The sequence below is a fragment of the Cryptomeria japonica genome, chromosome 2 (genome assembly GCF_030272615.1).
Source record: "Cryptomeria japonica chromosome 2, Sugi_1.0, whole genome shotgun sequence".
Taxonomy (NCBI): domain Eukaryota; kingdom Viridiplantae; phylum Streptophyta; class Pinopsida; order Cupressales; family Cupressaceae; genus Cryptomeria; species Cryptomeria japonica.
Genome location: NC_081406.1, coordinates 76,197,906 through 76,218,043, shown reverse-complemented (window position 1 = coordinate 76,218,043; position 20,138 = coordinate 76,197,906).

Sequence of the window (20,138 nt, the reverse complement as noted above, 5' to 3'; positions counted from 1 at the left end):
ACAACAACAACCAATTTTTAATCTATCAAGACAAATCCCAAGCAATAATAATCTAGAAAACAATAAAGCCAAGTCCTTTTTCTCTAATCCTCAGAGGAAATTCACAAACATTGGAGAACCTTTGGAATCAGCTCTAAAAACTCTGCTTGCCAATAAATTAATTGTTTTACCAGAAGCAAGAAGTTATGAACTGCCAGTCAAGACAAATTGGTGGAATGACAATCATTTTTGCAATTACCATCGGAATAAAGGACACCTAACAAATGATTGTCAAAGATTGAAACACCTTATCCAAGATCTAATCGATAATGGAACCACCATACTGGATAGCCATAAGACAAATGAATCACACCTGGCTTTCAAAACTCCACTTCCAAATTATGACAAAGGTGAATCATCCCAAATAAAAGATGACAAAGGAAAAGCCAAAGTGAATTACACTTATACATATGATGGTGTGGTAAATGTCATCATTGATAAAGATAATCCATCTTTAGAGCCAATCAATGTTATTACGAGAAGCAAAGCAAAGGTTACCTTTCCAGGTATAGCAAAAGACCCAACATCCACTTCACAACAATACAATTTAGTAGAGCAATTACAAAGAATATCCACTCAAATATCAATTCTGGAACTTCTCAAGGTTTGACCTATGCATAAGAAAATTTTGGAGAAAGCTTTAGTAGAAACAACAGTTTCAAAAGATTTGGATATAGATCAGTTCCAAAACATGGTAGGACACCTTATAGCTCCTCATTGCTTATAATTTTTTGAAAATGATGATGCATCCTTACAACATCCTCACAATGCTCCCTTACATGTTGAAGTCACCATTAATAAAACTCATGTCAAATGTGTACTCATAGATGGAGGAGCCGGCTTAAACATTTGTGCATTAAGTTTGATAAAAGCTTTGGGATATTCAGAAAATACAGTGGACCTGAAAAAGAAAATAACCATCAAGGCTTATGATGAAGCAGAACATTCTTCTAAAGGAACTGTTATGCTACCAATAAGAATAGGACCTGTGGAAAGGGATACATTGTGTCAGGTTTTAGATTTGAACCTCTCTTACAACATTCTTCTAGGACGACCATGGATTCACAAGATGCAAGTAGTTCCTTCTACATATCATCAATGTGTGAAATTTCCTCATGAAAGACAAGAGATCACTATAATTGCATATTCTAGTCAATATTGCAATAATTTGAAGCCAACACAAGATACAAGAGTTCCACATAATAGAGAATCAGTATATCCTACCAAAGAAATTCAAGCAAAGTTATGGGAAACTTTTGAGGAAAAAATCAAATTAAATGATGAAGGAATGGGAAAATGTTCTTTGCATAATTTTCCACTTTCCCCTAAGTCATATGGAAAGCCTACAGATATTCAATCAAAGACATCAGAAAGATCAAACCATATGTTTAAAGGAACATTTGTTAGTGCTAGAACTCTTGAAGAAGAAAATGAAGACAAAGACATTATTGGTTGGTTGTACAAGGATGAAGATAAAACTATAGAAATAGTAGCAGAAGTCAATATTCCCATAAAACAATATGGAAAAGGTTATGAAATCATGCAAAAAATGGGTTATGAAGGAAAAGGACCAATTGGTAAGCGACATCAAGGTATTTCAAAACCTATTTGTCCACACTCGCAATCCAAAGAAGATAAATCTGGGCTTGGATATCTAAAATACAATCAAAGGCAACATAATCATCAACAACAAAAATGGAAAAAGGAATCAGTTTCTAAAGAAGAAAATTGGCAAGAAAAGCTACATCAAGTGACCGAAATAGTAACCAATAAACGAAAGAAGCAAGAAGAACATGAAAATAAAGAAGAGGAGATTACCATCCAAGGTAGAGAAAAATCATGTCAACAAGTTCTAAAAATACAAACAAATGCAAAATCTAAACAAGATATTCCAGAAGTAGCAAAAATAGAGATCCCAGAAATCAGTGAACTTTTTTCACCATACGACATTCCAGTATGGTATAGTGGAGTAATCCTAGACCAGGATTCAGAGACAGATTCACAAGAATGTGAATGGAGTCCAAATGTATTATCTACTACATCAAGTAAGTAACATAATGAAGACCAAGCAACTATCATAAAAGAAGATTTTTCTATTGTAAAACAAAAGATGGAGTTAGAAAGAAGGCAAGAAAAACTCAGAATTCAGAGAAAAGAGGCGTATGCAAAAAGGAAAGGGAATGACAAAGACAAAGAAGTAATGACACAAGAAGTACAAACAAGTACAGATCAAGCATCTAGAAATACAAGATTATCATCAAAAGAGAAACAAGATGCATCCTGATGTGGCAGAACCATAGAAGAATTAAGAGATAGTCAAGTTGGATTGACTATTAGTCCAGAAGAAGTTGAGTTTGAAAGGAGACAAAATCTAGCAAAAGAATCTTCTTTATCATGTACACGAGTATGTCAACTCCAAAATGCAAATGAGGTCAATCAAGAAGGAATTTGTAGTATTAAATACGTGTGTGTTGATATAATCCATTCATTTAAGAGACAAACATCAGTTAAAGAACCACTTGAGTGTGAATTACAAAATGCTAATATTGATTTTGTTAGAACTAATTCGAAGACGCTTGAGAAAGACAATTCTCAAAAACATTTAATTTATGACAGAACATATTCTATGCCAAGATATGATCATTAGGTCATGAACGTTGAAACACCTAATGATGACAGTGATTATGATTTACCCCTTCTTCATCCTGAACTAATTGATTGGGATAATTTAGACAACCCTAAACTAAATGTCTTTTCCAATGATCATGACTTAGCCGTGTACCTTAACGCAGTTGAACCCATCCCACCTAAGATATCTTCCATTGCAGAATCAAGTGATGTTTCTCATAGTCAAGAGAATGCCAAACTTTCCAGTCGCAAAAGCGAAATAAAACAAGGAAAGAGACCTATTGTTGAAAACCATTTCATGGCAACATTAGATCAATCAAAAGAGAAAACAAAGGACATATCTGATGGTGAAAACCTCTTTGAGGCACCTGAAGATGGAAAATTTGACATTCTTCCTGCATATTTTTAAGAGAGATCTGCTATCCTGATAGAACCAATAGAAGCAGTAAACATTGGTACATCAAAGGATCCTAATATACTTCATTATGTTGCCTCATTATCAGAAACATAGAGGAATGAATACATGGACTTCTTTAAGAAAAGACAAATAAATTTTTCTTGGTCCTATGCAGATATGCCAGGACTTAATCTAGATCTTATCATGCATCATCTTAATGTAGATTGAAAAGAAAAACCAGTTAAGCAAAAGCTCAAAAAGATGCATCCACACATTGCTCTTCTTGTAAAAACTGAGCTGAAGAAACTATTAGAAGTAGGATTTATAAGACTTGTTGCTTATCCAGAATGGGCTTCAAGTATTGTACCAGTATCAAAACCAGATAAAAGCATAAGAATCTGTACAGATTTCAGAGATCTAAATAAAGCATGTCCAAAAGATGATTTCCCACTACCAAACATTGGTATAATAGTGGACTTATCTGCAGGGCATGATATATTTTCATTAATGGATAGCTTCTCAGGATATAATCAAATAAGAATTGCACCTAAAGATCAAGAAAAGACAACTTTCACATGTGCGTGGGGAACATATCATTGGAATGTTATGCCATTTGGGATTAAGAATGCAAGAGCGATTTATCAATGGGCTATGACAAAAATTTTCCATGATATGATGCATACATTTATGGAAGATTATGTCGATGACATACTTGCAAAATCTCATACAAGAAAAGGACATTTGAACATTTTAAGCAAGATTTTGGACAGGTTGGAAAGATATCAATTGAGATTAAATCCAAAGAAATGTGCAATTGGGGTAACCTCTGGAAAGCTCCTTGGGTACATTATATCAGTCCATGGAATTGAAGTAGATCCTGAAAAAGTCAAATCTATCATGGAAATGGAGTCACCTAGGAACATAAGTCAATTGCGATCTTTACAAGGAAGATTGTAATCAATCAAGAGATTTGTTTCTCAGTTAGCAGATAGATGTCTTCCATTTACCCATTGTCTACATAAAAATGCTCCATTCAAATGGGATCCAAAATGTGAAGAAGCTTTTTTGCAAATAAAAGAATATCTTATGAGTCCTCCAGTACTGATATCACCAACCAAAGGGAAACCATTGTTGCTCTATATCTCAGCAACAAATGTATCATTAGGAGCCCTCCTAGCTCAACATGATGATGAAGGAAAAGAAAGAGAAGTTTATTATATCAGTAGAATGCTTGTTGGCTATGAATTAAATTATTCCTCAATAGAAAAGACATGTCTATTAGTTGTATTTCCAACTCAGAAGCTGCGACATTATATGTTGATTCATTATGTGAAACTAATAGCAAAGATAGATCCTCTCAAATATTTGTTGAGCAAGTCAACATTGACAAGGAGACCAGCCAAATAGGTTATGATAATGAGTGAATTTGATATAGAGTATGTTGACTGGAAAGATATCAAGGGACAAAATATCGCTGATTAATTGGCTAATGCGCCTTTACAAAATAACATGCCTTTGCACATCGAATTTCCTAATGCAGATACCTTGACAATAAGTAAAAACTTTTGGGAATTGTAATTTGATGGTTCTTATACACAATATGGATCAGGCGCAGGCATCTTTTTTATCATACCTTAAGGACACACAATTCCCAAATCATATAGACTACGGTTTCCATGCACTAATAATACTGTAGAGTATGAAGCATTGGCTATTGGGCTTAAAATGGCCATTGAATGGAATGTCAAGGAACTACATGTCTTTGGTGATTCACAACTTATCATCAACCAAATAAATGATGAATATCTAACAAAGGATGATAAGCTTATGCCATACAAACAACTGGCGGAGGAGTTTAAAGGACACTTTAAAGAAATATCATTCACCCAGATTCCAAGAAATGAGAATAAAGCAGCAGATGCAATGGCTATAATATCATCTCTCTTGCAAAATAAGGAGAATCAACAACGTTACGAAATTATCGTGGAAGATATCTTAACCCCTACCATTCAATCCCAGCATACCTACCAAATTTTCCATATATCAGGAACCAGTCAATCCTCATACGGTCAAACTTATCAGTATTTAAAAGAACATATCCTTCCTCTTGACTTATCTCACAATCAGAGAAGTAATTTTATTCCCCAATCCTCTTGCTATACTATAATTTCTGATATCCTATGTGGGTGTGGTCTAGATGCTACCTTATTAAGATGTCTTGAACAAGAAGAATCTGAGAAAGTTCTTGACAAAGTTCATGCAGGTATTTATGGAACACACTCAAGTGGTTTAACATTGGCTAAGAAATTTCTTTGTATGGGTTACTTTTGGCCTACTATGGAGAGAGATTCATTCACATATGCTAGAAAATGCAAACAATGTCAGATCCATGGGAATCTCATTCATGTGCCAACACAAGAGTTATATCCTATGACAACATCATGGCCATTTTCACAATGGAGCCTTGATTTGGTAGGAAAGATAAATCCCTCATCTTCTAATGGACATAGGTTTATTTTGATAGCTACTGAATATTTTACTAAATGGATTGAAGAAGTGCCTTTAACAACAGTGACAAGAAAACAAATATCATAATTTATTTTGAATTATATAATCTATCGCTATGGAGTTCCTATGACCATTATCACTGATAATGGAAGACCATTCAAAAATCAAGATGTAAAGGAGCTATGTGAACAATTTCATATCCAACATAGATTTTCTACTCCATATTATCCCTAGAGAAATGGTCAAGCTGAGGCATCAAACAAAACTATCTTGAAAATATTGAAGAAAATAGTCAATGAAGCTGGAAAAGATTGGCACATTAAGCTAAATCATGCTCTTTGGGCATACCGAACTAGCATTCGCTCTCCAACAGGGGCAACTCCATATTGTTTAGTCTATGGATCAAAAGCCATATTACCTATAGAAGTAGAGATACCTTCTCTACGAATATCCTTGCAAGGTCTTATACCAAAAGAAGAACAAAGAGTCTCTCGACTCTAGGAACTAGAACTGATTCAAGAACATCGCCAAAATGCAACAAATCATTTGAAATCATATCAACAAAGAATGGAAAGAAGCTATAACCACAAAGTCAAGCCATGCATTTTTTAGATTGGAGATATAGTTCTAAGGGAGAATCCAAGAAATCAGCAAGATCGAGAAAAGAAGGGAAAATTTGAACCAAATTGGCTAGGACCTTTTGTCATAGTAGCAACATATGGATCAGGAGCATACAAGTTATCTACCCCTGAAGGTGATTAGTTTGATGAACCTATCAATTCTATCCTGTTAGGGGTCCCACAAATACTTAGAGGGGGGGGGGGGGGGTGAATCAGTATCTAACCGGTAATAAGAATTTCTTAAGTTAAAACATGCAGAACATAATATAACAGTATACCAGTATGCAAGAAATAATGCAGTAAACAGAATCAAGAACATCCACATGAAAAGTACACCATAACACAAGATGTTTAATGAGGAAACTCGGTGTGGGAAAAACCTCAGTGGGATTTGTGACCCACAATATTCACTCACTGGCCAATAAGAGAATATTACTTACAATAGGGGCCTGCACATGCAGGAAGGCCAACTGCCTAGAGCTCACTGTTCAATGGGAAGTCACACTGACTTACAAATAAGGATTATACTAATCCAATAACTTGTACTGTTTTACAATAGCATCTTCAATGCCAGATTCAATACCGGTTCCTGCTCTATTCTTTACATATACCCTTTGACCTATATTTCGCACATTAGGTCTGCCTAATATTTTCTTTTATGCTTCTACTACATCTTCTAAATGTCTACAATGATCTCCTTTATATATAAGAGTCATTTTACAATTTTCCAAGTTGGCTTACAATAATAAACAAAATATTGTATAATAAAAATCCTGTCGGCCTCTGTGCCGGTATACTTGTTTTCTTCTGTGCCGGTGTTGGTGTCCTGAGTGTGATCTACTGATGCCGGTGCACTATCTTGCCAGTGTGATGCTTTGCCGGTATAATGTCTTGCCGGTGTCATAGGATTGAAAGGTTGCCATCAATGACAAAACCTTCAATCACATACAATGTCTCATTGGAGTGTGCATATACCAACAATCTCCCCCTTTGGCATTGATGGCAACACTCATGAGAAATTTCAAAAAGTATCCAAAAATGTGTAGTCCAAAAATGTTACCAAAAAAAATGTTTACCAAAAATGTGAGAGCTCCCCCTAAGCATATGATTCTTGTGTTTTGAATTTTCTCATCCCACTACTCCCCCTTTGGCATCAATGACAAAGGTTGTCAAGATGTCAGTAGAGTTTGTAGTTTCATCTATCCATAACCTCAACCTTGTAGCTGGGTAGTTATAATCTGAAAAAGATCTCCCAAAATTAAGTTTATACTATCCATAAACTTCTTACTATCCTTTATTGCTGTCTCAGTTCTCTTCACTGTATCGATGAGATGTTGCAAATGCTCTGCCGGTGTTTTGCTTCCCTGTGTTAATGCCTCAGAAATTTCCTTCCGCAGAGATGCTAAATAGTCCAATCTTGGACTTAGTTTAGATCTCAAATGTTTTGCCTTATTTATTATTATTTCTTTCTCTCTTTCCAATTTGAGTAGTTCTTCCTCAAAATTTTCTATCTTCTCTTCAAAACCTGATAGTGTATCAGGTGAGTTGACAAAGCTGTCTGCAAATTTATTTATCTCATCTTGTGCCTTGCTCATTTTCTTGTCAATATCTACAGTCAAAAGGTTTGTTTTATAGGTATCTTTATATAGATTTTTGTATTCTTTCAACAAATTACATAGTTCTGGTAGGAGTGTGTCAAAATCTCTGTTACACTTCTTTATTTCCTCATCAAAGAATTTCTATTTTTCAATTTCTACCTTATCCTTCACTGACTCTTCCTTTATTTTCTCAATGTAATCTGAGATATATTTACACAATGTATCCAATTGTCCTAAAGAATCTTTATTATCTATATTACAGTTGGGAGCTGTTACCTTCAAAATTGGTATGGAATCATCAATTGCTTTGTAAGCCTGTGAGCTGCAGTCAGTTATTTTCTTGATAGAATCAAGTAATACCTTAGTCACACTTGTTGATTTGAATGCTAATGATGATCCAACAATCTGAGTACCGGTGGAAGTAACCATGCTTGTATTGACCTCTGGTAGGTCAGTTTATGTCTGCATTTCTTTAAGCACTGGTTTTCCTACTTCACTAGTTACCGGTGGCACTGTTTCCTTATGTACCTGTTCTGGTTGATGTTGTTCTGGAGCCTTTAGCTCTATTGGTTTCTCTATATGTTGTATTGTCTCAGTTTGTGACTCAGTTTCTACCTTTTTCTCTTTATCTTTTGTCGGTTTCTCTGTTTCCCCTGCTACCGGAGGCTCATTAGCCATATCTGACTTATTAGTTGTATCTTTGTCTACTATTATGTTGATCTTCTGAGTATCAACATTCACAGTATATAGGACTTTAGAATTAGGATTGTTATCCTCTACATCCATATTCTTAGCTGTCGGTGATCTTTAGTAGTTGTTATTTTCACCGGTGGAGTATTTAAAGAAGGTGGGGGTAGGTTGTCTTTAACTTTGATGCTTGGTGGTCCACCAACTTTACCTTTCCCCTTGTCTCTATCTTTCTGATATACCTTTATAGGTTTGGGATTCCTGTACTCTTCTTATTTTTCTTTCTCAACCAGGAATATATCCCATCCATCTTCTGTTTCCTCTGTCACTTCATTAACTCTTCCTGCCATTAGTGAAATATGCCAATGTGCAGTAGAGAATACTAACCGGTTTGCTTGAGATATTAAATCATCAATTTCTTGTGGAGAGTTTACCGGATATACAACAAGTAGTTTCTCAATTTTTATTTTCTTATCTAATTATATCACTGCCTATCTTCTTGCCTCTAGCCTTTTGAATAATTCTTTAGGAATTTCATTGACTACTTCCATCAAAAATTTCTTGTACATATCCATGTGCAATATAACATTGTTCTCAACTTACTCTTTCTCATCAGCTGTTAGAGTGTCATAAATTTTCTCTATGTTCTTCAGTTTTCCTTCCTCTGTGATTTCATTTAGCAGTATATCAAGAGGGGCCAAGTCTCTGTTTGTCCTTTTCTTCTTCTTAGGTGTCAGTTTCTTCTTTGGTGTGGCCTTTCTAACCGGGGATCTCACTGCTTGTTGCTTTTGCCTTGTTCTTCTAGGTGAAGGTGTGGTTGCTGGTGAGAGATCTCTTTTTCTTACAACTCTTTTAAAAGTTGCTGGCATGTCACCTTCTGAAGAAGTACCTAACGGTGATAGGTGAGTTTCAGGTTGTGGAGCTGCCAACTCATCCTCTGTTATGCCAGTTTTCTTCAATACATATTCCTTAATGGCTTTTGCTTGTCTGGACCCTTTCCTTACAAATGCCTCAACCTTCTTTACTCTTTTCTTTGATTGTATTTGGCTTTCTATAGTCTCAGCACTACCAAATACTTCTTCCTTAGGTTCATTGGGGGCTTCCAGAAGTGCTTTAGCATATGTTTCAACTATGTGATCATCTGTTTCATAGCCCATCTCGATTACCCAAATTGTCCTTGGGATGACTGCTTCCATCTAGATTTCATCTTTCTTAATGACAAAGCATATATCATCTTTGTATTTGTCTACTACTTTCTGAGATAACCTTCCTCTTTTCTTCATTTTGGTCTTTAATGCTTGGAAAAAGTCATGAATATTGTTTTCCTTGTTCTCACCCATGTTGTTGAATAGTTCAATCAATTGTTTTCCTACCGGTATGTCATATCCAAGTTCTTTGTAACCTATACTGGGAACCTGTTTTGTTATGTGTAGCATTAGGCATACTAACAAATTTCCAAATCTGAAAGTTCCTTTCTTGTCCTTCTTGATCTTTCCAAGGTTGTCAATTAGTTCATCCTTTAACCATTCACATATGTCAATTTTTGCATTAACTGTTACCATATCATAAGCACTCTTAATGCATAAGCTTGAAATTGAATTAAGTCTATTAGCATGAGTGGCTTTATAACCTAATATCATAATGATGAATCTCACATTGATATCTTTTACATCATTAACCCTTAGAGACCCCTTGTCGAATGTTGCACCAATTAGGTTTATAACTAGGTCATTGGGAACCTTCTTGGTTTTATCTGGTCTCTTAACGGTGGTCGGTAACCCTATGACAACTTTCACAGCTTCCTTGGTGATCTTATGGATTGCATCTAACTAGAAAAATTCTCCATGTACTCTGCTTAAAACTATCCTAATCACATCCTTAGGAAATTCAGGAATGCTAAGGATCTCTGTAAATCCTAGGGTCTCAATAATCTTGTGCTCATCTTTAACATTGCTGGTATTATCACATATCATGGTTTTATACATGGTTTTGATTTCCTCATCTTCTAACTCTTCAATGTTGCAGTGGATGTACATTCTGGGGTCTTCAGCATATACAACTCCCTTAGGAATTTGAGAAAAAGCACCTAAGGTATCATCCTTCTTTACTATCTCGGGAACTAACTGAAATACGGGCCTAGGTCTTTTTATTACTTCAACAAAAGTAGGGTTTGCTATGTATTCAATTGCAGAGGTGGATGCCATGATTAAATACCTTTTACTGCCTTGGATGGATGATTGCTTGAAGTGTGCTTGCTTCTTGTTCGAAATGCCTTAGCTCGAAATCTTCGCGCTCTCTGAAAATTTGAAATCACGGTGAAATGAAATGGAGCCAAAACCTTATTTTTATAATGTCTTTTCGCCATCTACCACATTAATTGTATGTTGATTAAGTATTCACTTAACATTGTTTGCCGGTAATAGATAATTTTCAACTTCTTATCTCTAACCGAGGGAATAATTAGCACATGTATCAATAGATTTCCAAACCCTCAAGGAAATTTTTCTTGAATTAGATGAAGAACTTCCTACTGGTGGAGCACTGCTCTGTCCTTCTGGTGAAGTATCACTTTGTCCTGCCTGTGAAGCATTGGTTGGTTCTACCGGTGGAGAAGTATTCCCAATATTTAGATAAGCTTTTCTAATCCATTGTTTTGAGAATTCTTGCTTAACCTCCTCAACTTTTTCTTTACCTTTCAAGCTAGCACTTTTGTTGTCTACCAGTGTTCCTTTACTTCTACAAAATTTAGCAATATGCCCAATCTTGTTACATGCATAACAAGTTACATTACTCTTCTGAATAGCTTTCCCATAACCTATGCCGGTTTGTGTTCTGCATTGATTTGATAAATGTCCAAATCTTCCACAAACATAACATCTCACATTCATTCTGCAGTTTTTCAGAGTTGTGACCAACTTTGTTGCATTTTGAACATTGACCAGTGGGTGTGTTGATATTCTGATAATTCCTTTATCTACATTCATTTGCTCTATGACCATACTTATTATAGTTAAAGCATTTTCCATTGAATTTATAAGCATTAGGTTGTCTTACTGGTTTGCTGTGATCTTGAGTATTTGCAGTACTAGAGCTTTCACCAACTTCAAAGCCAATTCCAGAAATTTCATCTTTAGGTTTTTGATTCTTTAGCAAGGTACCAAGTTCCTCTGAGCTTTTCTTGAATTTTTCTTTGTGTTGATTTGCAGTTTCCAGTTCTCTTTCCAAGATTTCTTTTTGTCTCATCAATTCATTTGAGTCATTCTGAGTATGCATCAAATCTGTCTTCAACATGTCATTTTCATAGCTAAGTCTTGTGTTCTCATTTGCTGCATCACTTAGTCTTCTGGTCAATTCTTCTTCATTCTTCTTCCTATCCTCAATCTCTTTGCAAAATATCATAGTCATATCCTGCATTTCATTTTTTGTTGTCATGATCTCTTGTTTCAACTTGCTTATCATATCATTAAGTGATTCCTTTTCATCATTCTCATTTTGCAATTTTTCACAAAGTTCTCCTCTCTTATTTCTTGCAACAGTAAAATTTTCTTGAAGTGCCTGAATGATATCCTGAGCTACCCTTAAATCATCTTCTAATTTGATATTTTTCAATTTCTATGCATCATAGTCTGTAAGAGCTCCTTCAAGTTGCTTCATCAGATTTTCCATCTTTACCGGTGTCAAGACCTTCCTCAAGCTGTTAGGCTTCTGAAAATAGAGGACCAAGCTCTGATACCAATTGTTAGGGGTCCCACAGATACTAAGAGGGGGGGGGGGGTGAATCAGTATCTAATCGATAATAAGAATTTCTTAAGTTAAAACATGCAGAACATAATATAACAGTATACCGGTATGCAAGAAAAAATGCAATAAATAGAATCAAGAACATCCACATGAAAAGTACACCATAACACAAGATGTTTAACGAGGAAACCCGGTGTTGGAAAAACCTCGGTGGGATTTGTGACCCACAATATTCATTAACTGGCCAATAAGAGAATATTACTTACAATAGGGGCCTGCACATGCAGGAAGGCCAACTGCCTAGAGCTCACTGTTCAATGGGAAGTCACACTGACTTACAAATAAGGATTATACTAATCCAATAACTTGTACTATTTTACAATAGCATCTTCAATGCCAGATTCAGTACCGGTTCCTGCTCTGTTCTTTACATATACCCTTTGACCTATATTTCGCACATTAGGTCTGCCTAATATTTTCTTTTATGCTTCTACTACATCTTCTAAATGTCTACAATGATCTCCTTTATATATAAGAGTCATTTTACAATTTGCCAAGTCGGCTTACAATAATAAACAAAATATTGTATAACAAAAATCCTATCGGCCTCTGTGCCGGTATACTTGTTTTCTTCTGTGCCGATGCCGGTGTCCTGAGTGTGATCTGCTGATGCCGGTGCACTATCTTGTCGGTGTGATGCTTTGCCGGTATAATGTCTTGCCGGTGCCATAGGATTGCAAGGTTGCCTTCAATGAAAAAACCTTCAATCACATACAATGTCTCATTGGAGTGTGCATATGCCAACATATCCATCTCAAAAAATTCTATGCTTGAGATATAAAGTCCTAAAAAAATCAACAAAAAGCATATAAAGTCTTAAAAAAATTAAAATATGGAAAAAAATGCAATAAATCTAAAAAGTGAGTTCTTCCATCTATGAGATCTCTTTGCACACCTATCCACTGCATCCTATCGCATCTATCGCTTCCATATATCCTAGCTTATCCATTCCATCTTTCGCATCCATTGCTTTGAACCATTTAGCAAGAAATATGCAGCTTACCAACAATTATAAATCTTTGACATACTTGTCATAGTCACTATCCTATATTTTATCAAAATTAATCATATTTACATTTGTATCCCGCCATGGTTTGGATCTTGATCAAATCATACATCCATAATAAATTTTTGTTTCCGCTGGGGGCAAAATCCAAATTCCTTTTGCTAAGGTGATCTTTTGAATCTTTGAAAATCCCAAAACATTTAAAAAATTTAGAAAAACCAAAAACACCTAGGGTTTTTAAATAGATAACGAGCAACAAAGCAACGAAGATCAAGGCATTTCATCAATAACTAAATCATGAAACTCAAGAAATCAAGAATCGATCAGCAAGTAATAAAGGATTATCAAAAGATCATTCATCAAGATGATTATATCAGTTAATGACCATAAGAACATGTGAATGACATGCAAGATTCAGTGTTTATATCTTGATTTTATTGCTAATCATGTATTCTTTGCAACTCAAGGATGTCCATGACTAGAGAAGCTATGATGGGGCATGATTATTTTTCTTTGATTGTTGTCTGTGTTTTATCTCTTACTACGGTATGAACTTGTCTTAAGATATGATCGACAAAAGATAAAAGAAGGATGTTCCAAGTCATGCATGAAAGGGGATAATCTTTGTCTGTTCTGCAAGCAATACTTAGGTCAAATTGATCTATTATATAAAGTTGCTTGTATTAAATTTCTATATCAAAATCCATGTAAGGAATACTCAGGTCATCTTGAATCATTATGTCAATTTGCTTGTATTATCTTACAACATTTTAAAGCTTAATGATGAAATCAAGCACTTGTACAAGATAGTATATGAAGAATGGCAGTATAATTTTTAGTTAGATGAATTTGGATTAGCTCATTATTTGTCTGCATTATAAGCATTCATGGTCAGTTGCATTATAAGCATATCATTTCATTAATAGATCAATGGTCATAAATAAAGATTGAGTATACTTGGACAAACAAAAACAATTTGCATCTAATCATTGTAGGTGCATTCATTTTTAGAATCATTTTAATCATCATCCATTTCATTTAGTTGCATATAAATCATTGCATTAATTTGCATTCAATTAAGTGCATTTCATTCATCATGTAGTGTATCATCATTATTATTTGCATTATCATTCCATTAGCGATCATTTAGTTGCATATTTGCACCTTAGATTCATGAACATTACATATAAAAATAAAAAACATTTCATGTAGATCATTTGCATTTACATCATCATAAATCAAAAGCAAATCAATCATTCATTTGCATTTCCATATAGATCATTTCATTTGCATCATTTATATATCATTTAAGTTAGTAATCTTTTTCATTTGCATCAAAGATCATCAAAATCAAAAATCAACAAAAGCATTTATCATTGCATCATCATATGAAGCATCATCATCAAATAGAATAACATGCATGAATATCATTATCCATCTAATCATGCATCCATATAATCAAAAGCATAAAGCATCATCATCAAATAGAGTAACATGAATAATAAAGATCATCATCATATAGAATCCATGTCTGCATATAGATCATCATAAAACAATAAAATTACAAGTATACAATGATATCAAATAAACAATATAAGTGCCTCCAAATCAAGTCACGACTATCCTATACCACTACCACCTGACTTTGTCTGTCTCTATGATTGTGGGCGAGAAGGTCCTCCAGATGCCTGTCTACCATGATCACCACTCCTTTGAGGAGGTCTCATGACCCCACCACTGCTAGTATCCATCAACATGGTGGTATGATAACTACCTGCTCTCTGGCTCTCTACAACTGCCTCCTCATATCGTCATCACCAGTGGGAAGTCTCCTTCTCATCTCAAACTAATGCTCTAACAGTATCAGCCGAGAGAGTACCTGATCCAACTTGTTGAATGTGATCAAGAAGGCCTTGAGTACCCTGTTGTCTCCTAACAACTTTATCCCTCTCAACCATAAGAGTCTGCACCTGTGCTCGAAGCTGATCAATCTGTGCTCTAAGACTATCAATGGTCTCTTTCTCTAGCACATCATGCTCTAGTGCATCCTGCTCTAGCATATCATGCTCGGGTGCATCCTGCTCTGGAAAATCCTTTCGTGGTGCATGAACCCCAATCCCCTCCCCACCCCTTCTCTCTCTAACTCCTGGAATCTCCATCCGAGTAGCTCTCGCAATTCGTCATCTAATAAGGGGAACATGATCCTCTGGATCCTCATCATCTCCACCATGAGCTGCAATAACCCTAGGGTCTGGCTGAATCTGACCAAAATCAATGCCTCTCCCACAACCCCCATCCAGTCCACTAACCTTGCCTCCTCCTATCAATGGCAACCCTCTCGGTGATCTCATACATGCCCTACCATGCTCCCTCCTAATCTGTCCAACACCCTCCCACCCATAGGACGTGGTCTCCCAATCCTGCCAACCGGTCCAAACGGTCCTCCACGAACTCTCAAATGACCTCCTCTCCGTCTAGGTCTCCTACCACCACCACCTCCATCCCCACTCTCATCTCCACCTCCCCCAACATCCTGAGAATCTTTGAGCTCTCATCTCCATCTATGTCTCCTCACACCTGGATCATCTGAATCATCATCCTCATCTCTTGAGCTGGGAGGAGAATCTGCTGGATCGGTAATACAAGGAAATGGATGAGCTAGTATATACTGAGCATAATCTGCAGTAACCCCAGGATCAAGAATGTGCAATCTCATATCATAAGCCACTCTCAGAGTAGCAAGAAACTCTGCGCGAGCAATCTCAAATGACAAAGAAGGTCCCCAATCTCGTCTATCTCTATACCATCAAGCATATATCATCACACCAGTAGGCATAGGCTGAATGATACCAAACTATTTAAGAATGCGACTAATCAACTGTCGCTCAACAATATAAGGAGTCCAACCAATGAGATATCTACTTTGCATGATAAATGGTAATGTCCGTACATCATCCATCCATGGCTCACAATCAACATATGGTCTCCAAGTAATGCTATCCAATGAATCAAGCACCCAACACCAATACTCCATCTTACCCAACTTATGTTGAGTAAGGATACCTGCATAAAAATACACATATGGCTGCCTCTCTCAACAAACTTTGTGATGGATAGGCCGAGTAATAGCAAAGTGCTCCTAGCACCAGATCTGCTATAAAGTGCATCCTGTAGACAAACTAGCACTCTCATCATACACCACCTGATGAAGATCATGATATAAATGTGCAAGCATGCAAACACCCCAAGCATATCGAGTATGATGCTGCATCATACTTAGGAGAATCTCACCCCATCCAACAACAAAACCTCGTGATTGCCTATCAGGACAAATAAATCCTCCAATCAAATCAACAAGAATCACAGGGAGAGTCTTGTAATACATCACCATATCCTCCCATCGGATCTCTCCTCTAGCGATGCTATCATCAACAAGCACGACTCTGTAAGCCTCTGTCCCAACACGATCCTGAAAATCATACTGCACTAACTTGCCAGTCACTAGGATGTGCAGAATCCTATACACATCCTCGAGCGTCACACTAATCTCACCAGTGGGCAAGTGGAAAGTGTTATGCTCACTCTGCCATCTCTCGGCTAACACCGTCAACAATCCTCTATTATGCGTAATCTCAGGCATATACAATAGATGGCATAAACCACAAGCATCTATATGTCTAACCTCAACTTGTGTCAGCTCTGGCACTAAATGACGTACTGCTGGTAATTTCTCTTGACACTGGAGAACATCAAGTTTCTCCTATTTTCCAAGAGAATTCAATCAATCATCAACTATGTATCTATCATATCAAAGCGATCGCTAATCTATCAAATCTATCAAATCAAACTCAAGCAAACTTACACTATCTATCTATCAAATCAAATTGAAATAAATTAAGCTATCAAATCATTTTAAAACCTATCAATCATGGTTTTCTATCAATCATTGACTTCAATCAAAACTCTGCTAAGCTCTTACATTAGAAACTAAATCAGTTTCTTAGAGCTAATCAATCAAGCAATCAAATCAATCAATCAAGCAATCAATCAATCAATCAATCAATCAATCAATCAACCCAATCAAATCAATCAATCAATCAATCAAATCCCTATTCATCACACATGCACATCAAACACATTAAATCTAATTATCAAAGTGATTTTTAGCTTTTGCACTTATCAAAAACATCAATTTTGAGAAAAAGCGCTAAACAAAAGCATATGCGCTATCTTTTTGATCAAATGCACTAACCCTGAGAACATATGCACAAAAGAAAGCAAAAAGCGCTAACTTTAGCTGCAAAAGTGCAAACAAACAAAGCAGAAGTGTTATCCTATGCATATGTGCTATCATACTTAACATATGTGCTAACAAAATGATCATAAACGCTAATCTATGCATATGCACTAAACCTAATTGCATATGCTCTAAATAAAAATGCAAATGTGCTCTAATGCCGAAAAAAACAAAAAAAATTTAAAAATTTAAAAATGCGCCTAAAAACATGAAAAGTTGCATGACAACTTGAAAACAAAGCTCAGGATAAGATACATACTAGATACCCATACTTGGGAGGACGTTGATATCGTCAGACACCCTCAAAACGATGGTTCTCCACAGGAATCACCATTTCGCCACCTCACCAAGAATATTTTCTTCACAAGCTGACAAGGATAACAATGAAATTAAAATTAGCCTTCATTAATTTTATATTTACTATTTTAAGAGTAATTAATGCTACTCAATGGGGCAATTTAATTTGTTTTTTACAAATTAATTTAATTGTCAGAATTTTTATCAATTATCATGAGATCAATCGTTCAAACCAAAGTCTTCAACAATTTCACGATTAATCTCCTGAGGGGGCACACAATCAGGATTTTTAATCTTCGTTAGGCACACTATCGAGACTTGATTTAATCTTTGAAACAATGTTTTCTTGACATCATTTCAAAGATGGGCAAAATGTATACACATAAAAATGGCTATGAATGATTAAATAAATATTTAATAATTATTCTTCTATTAAACAGTTAATTTGAAAACATTAATTTATTTAATTCATTTCATGTCTTTCTATTAATTAATATTTTATTAATTAATTCATCTATCATATTCTTCTAATTAATTAAATATCTAATATTTAATATTTATTCTCCTATCCTATAGTCTCAAATATTAAATAGTTTCCTAAATTATTTAATCTTTCTTTTCCAACTCACCCTCCATCTCCACTTCATATTCCCTTTGCCAACTCATCAAACATGTGGCTAAGGAAATTCATATTTCTTAAATATTAATTCATCATTTATCTTCAACCACCAAATTTAATGAATATTGTGTACGTACACATATTTCATAACCATCTTCTATATTCTCTCCAACACCCCTACATCTTAGGAAAGACTTGAGTCCACTTGTCCTATCATACCTAAATCTTCTCCAACCATCCCTAGATTCTCTCAGTCAGCAACCCAATCAAGGTGAGATGAGTGACACTTGTATTCTCCTTCCCCTTTCTCTCAACCTTCACCTTCGCTCACGACCATCCAAGTCTGCAGATCTAATCATGACCGTTGATCTAAGCTACATCATCTTATCCTCTCAAGGTCTATAAAATCAAGAGCTTCATTTGAGAGAGAGTTAGACTTCAAGTGCATTTTCAAGCAAATCATTTGAAAAACTTATGCATCTGTGAGGTTTAATCTTGAAGCAAATAGCAATAATCATATAGCATAATCATTTTAGCATAATCATGTAGCATTGCATATCATAGTATTAGTTAAATATCAATTATCAGTCCATTCTTCATATACCATCTTGGAAGCTATTAGTGCATTGTCTGAGAGCACACCATCTGCAACTAGGAACAATGGAGTTAGGACACAATGAGACATAAACCATGAAGGTAATATTAGTATTTTTATTTCATATGTATTTCATGTAGTTTCATTGGTTGAGTTTGGATTTCCTGTAGCATTTCCATTTGTATTTTGTGAATCTAGTTGCAGGTAGCATTCTAAGGATGAAATTCAAGTCGACACACCGGTAAACCAAACTTAAAGACGGTTGATAGTTTAATGGTTAATAACAATACCGGTAAAGTTTAAGGCATGAAACAGAAAGACAAATAACATCCACAACACATAACATAGATATTTGTGTGTGGAAACCTGTAAGGGGAAAAACCATGGTGGGAAACCTTACCCACAATTAGATGATACTACTGCATATAGTATGTGTGTACAAATGGGGTTTGCACATGCAGAAAGGCCAACTACCTAGAGCTCACTGCTCAATCACAAAATGAGAGTCACACTGACTACAATTGGATGGTTATATCCAATGATAATGTATTGCTCAAAATAGCATTTTCATATGCTAGATTTAGTATCGGTTAAGCTCTGATTGCCTTCTTCAAAACCTTCCTTTAATCTTCAAATGATGTCTACATGAGTAGCTCTTCTTATATATTCGCATATACCTTCTTACATTCCTCTTCTCATTACTACATAATCTCACAAATGAGATCTTACATATATACCAAAACCTAAGACCAAATGTGTAGGTCGACTCACTAAGAATATTACAATTAAATCAATTACAAATGAATCAATATGTGATGCATCATGTCAGCTTAATGCATTTCCAATAATAACCAATCAATAAATCATCTCCATATCGTGTTGTGCTGATCTGGAATAGATAACGCTTGCTGGTCCATAACCTAGACCAATTTGTCGGTAACAACAAATATGCAAACTCGGTTAGACCAATAACCAAATCACCAAAACCAATTGTCCAAACCATGTCTTCGACATAACCAAGTAATCTTCAGATGATAACAGATCAT